The sequence below is a fragment of the Saccostrea cucullata genome, unplaced genomic scaffold (genome assembly GCF_032062105.1).
Source record: "Saccostrea cucullata isolate Sc308-1 unplaced genomic scaffold, CSIRO_AGI_Scuc_v1 ctg15243, whole genome shotgun sequence".
Lineage (NCBI taxonomy): Eukaryota > Metazoa > Mollusca > Bivalvia > Ostreida > Ostreidae > Saccostrea > Saccostrea cuccullata.
Genome location: NW_026941495.1, coordinates 7138 through 10693, shown reverse-complemented (window position 1 = coordinate 10693; position 3556 = coordinate 7138). Strand labels below are relative to the sequence as shown.

General features: G+C 31.7%; 1 long non-coding RNA gene across 1 annotated transcript; it reads right to left on the bottom strand.

Moving 5' to 3' along the window:
- Nucleotides 1-538: 538 nt before the first annotated feature.
- On the bottom strand, nucleotides 539-3040 carry LOC134257928 (uncharacterized). Its single transcript, XR_009990036.1, has 4 exons — nucleotides 2831-3040; nucleotides 2585-2649; nucleotides 2135-2215; nucleotides 539-602 (listed from the first exon to the last, which is right to left on the bottom strand). It is a non-coding gene; the product is annotated as an uncharacterized LOC134257928 (long non-coding RNA).
- Nucleotides 3041-3556: the final 516 nt, after the last annotated feature.

The following is a 3556-nucleotide window of genomic DNA, read 5'->3' as shown; positions in this document are numbered from 1 at the left end:
TGAAATTATTTGCAATGATGACTTTTTTTCGCTTTACAGAAAATTAACTCCATTTTAAGAAACATCAAGTTAATATGCATTTCAGATTCTATAAATAGTAACTCAAGTCTATATGCTGTTATATACTTAATCATGTGACCGACTTTAAGCCAATCAGAGGGATTGGAATATTATGATTAAAATAATATGTTCTAATATATAACAAGGCACTTAAAGTAAATCATATACAAATTGCAATTTTACAAAACCTTCATGATAAAAGATTGAAGTGCCAATATTTAATTATATTGAAATGGTTTATTTAAATATGGAAAGACTGCAAAGTAGTTTTTGTTTGCATGTGCTCCTTGGATTTAAAAATCCCTAATAACATTTCTTATGTAGTTAGCTACTACACTAGGCAAAAATAAAGAGCCATGGACACATACACTAATACACATCCACACCAGAAACAAAAAAAGGTTTATGAACTCTTCGGATAAAGGCGGCACTCAGCTTCAGATGAGGACAAATTCCATAACAGTGCCGCGAGTAAAATCTCCCCTTCAACAAACAAAACATCCCTGAAATACTGCAGTCCTTCATTCATATTTTGGCCCATCCTGTAAGACAGAAAAATAAGATGATGCAATTATATTCATTTGCTTGTGAATTGATGTAGTTGACCCAAATGACAACCTTCATTCAGAATTCAATTATTACTGCTTTGTGAACTTGAATTTAAAAACTACTGAAAATAATATTATTATTTTTATGGTGTCTTCTTTTTTTGGTATGCGGGAATAGACACCAATGCCATCAGATTTGAATTTGGATTACATGTAGGAATATATATATATATATATATATATATATATATATGCATCTCTTCCTGACACAAAATCAATGAAAATTAACCTCCCACAAAAAGTGGTAATTTCTTAACTGGAGTTCATTTTTAAAATTTGCCACTTCTGTCTAGAAAATGAACAGAAACTGCCGGTGGACCAACCAATAGACAGCAGCAAAACAATATGGCCTCCCTTCTTCAATAGGGAGGGGAGGGGAATAAATTAATGAATAAAATTTATACATAACTTTTGGATGTTTGTATATACATCATATTTCGAACATTCTATCATATACAGAAAAACTTGTTCTTTCAAAATGCAACCATTGCAAATAAATTTTCAGGATACAAAATTCCCTATTTGGGAACCTGTTTATCAATTATATTTATTAAAAGGATAATAACGGTGGTAGTGCATTAAGCAAGATATTGATGTACTTCAAAAGATTTTTTTCTGCTTCTTTCACTGAAAGTGAGGGATATCAACTTTGCAAGTTTTTTTTTCTGTCAGTCTTTCAGTTTGTATTGCTGTCTGTCTGTAATACTTTTATTTTTGCTCAAATTATCTCTTTTATTCCTATGGCCTAAGGTAGACCCCTGCAGATTGCAAGTTCAGAAAGTCAAAGGTCATGGTTGTAAACTATTACATTCAACTTTCCTTTGCAGTGATATCCCAACAAGCTTTTGATTGTTTTCATTAATTTTTATACATCATTAATGCCTATGGCCCTGCCTGCCCTTCTCAAAGTCCCCCTCTTGACTCCAGCCCCCTAGATCTGTGCATCCTCTCCTTTTTCCCTGAAGTTGGGGACACTGATTCTCTAAATTAGCTTGATATCTTATTTTTATCTATATACAGTCAATCTTCGTTATCTAGAACACTGATATCTCTATTACCATGGAGATGCAATGTGATTAGGATACTTCAAAAGCTTATTCCTTCATTATTCTACTTTGGATATCTCTAACCCTCAGATGTCTAAATTTTATTTTTCAATCCCATCAGGTTCCAAATGAAGAATTTAAATAGAGATACAAGTTATTTATTCTGGTGAAGTGTACTATTAAAAGTTACTGATGCCACACAACATACAGCAGACAGAAATTAGGGACTCATTGAGCTTTGTTCCGAAAAGATTATGAGAACCTTAGGCCTAATTGCAGTAAAAAGTCTCTGATATAGGTTATGCATTATGTAATCAAGGATGACAAAATATTTCTCTCTCTTTCTCTCTTACAAAATTGAACAATTTAAAAACAATTCAAATTTAAAAGGAAGGATAAAGGTAGCAAATAAACACATACTCATCTTCGAGTGTAGCCATGAGAAGTCTGTTGGTGTCATCCTTCATGGACAAATAGTGACCATGGCAGTAACCTATTCTTCTGAAGTTGGAAATAAGATACATGGAAACATCAATATGAGGAACTTATATCAATAACCAGTGTGATAAAAGAAATATGTATATAAAAGAGGCCCAAGGGCCTTAACTCTCACCATATAATGTAATGATCTATAGATCAAAATAAAAAAAACTGATAAATGAAATTTACAATTTTTGTTTCCCTTTACCCATAGATGATATATGTCGAAATTGGTCGAACTCAAAGAATATTAAGCTGAAAATTTTTCAAATTTTTCAAATTTAACATCAATGCTCCATTGCATGCACAACATGTGGAGAAAACAGATAGAAAGCAATAGTGGCGAAAATTTACTATTGGGGGAAAATGCATGAAAAAAAAAGAACTTACATGATTGATTTAGGCTTGAACACCCCAAACTCTCCCAAAATCAAAGCATTCAATTCTGGTAAACCCTATAGATTGAATAAAATATTTGGTTTGAAATTATAATTTTATCAATATATAAAAGCACATACATATTTGATTTCACTATTGACTATTACTATTAATACTAATTCCTTGCTTTTTCATTTTAGGATAGTTAGTTGTATTAAAATCTAATAATCTCTTTTGACACATATGAACAAATGATACCTTTCCAAAGAGTTTTGCTCTCTCCTCAATTCCCTTCTCCGAATTTCTGAGTTCCAAGGCTTCATTGAGGGGCTGTCTTTGAACCCATCTGATATGCCTCCAATGTGGTTCATAGCAGCTTTAATTAATTTTATAGAACGTCAAATAAAAAAATCATCAAATGGGCACCTTTAATTAGAGATATTGTATTGTAGGTGATCTACCAAATTAAAATATAATAATTCCACCAGCAAAATTCTACAGTGCCTAGTACTTTCTCCATTAAACTTTAAAGTTAAAAAAGTTAACTGTAGATAGTTTAAAGAATAACCCATCCTTTTGGCATTCATAATCTTTGTACAAGTTTCTCTGTAAAAGAATTATGGAACTGCCTTTCATTCTACACCATAATTTTCTACCAGTGTACCACCAAGAGATACAGATAAATATTGCCAACTCAGGGTAAATCATCAAAAATCAATCAATTTACCATCACCATTTAACTTCTGTTAGTAATTTTCATTTATGACATATGTACATTCAAATGCCCTAAGTTCCAACTTTTGATAATTATGTATTAGAGTAATACATTCATGACATGACTGATTGATAAACTGAATGGTATTTAACATCCCATATGAGTATTTCTGTAATGGGGCATTAATTATGACACCTCCTAAGGTCAAAACAATATTTGTAGAAGTATGACCTTCAAATGTCACCTGAACAAAATTGCACAGACAAATG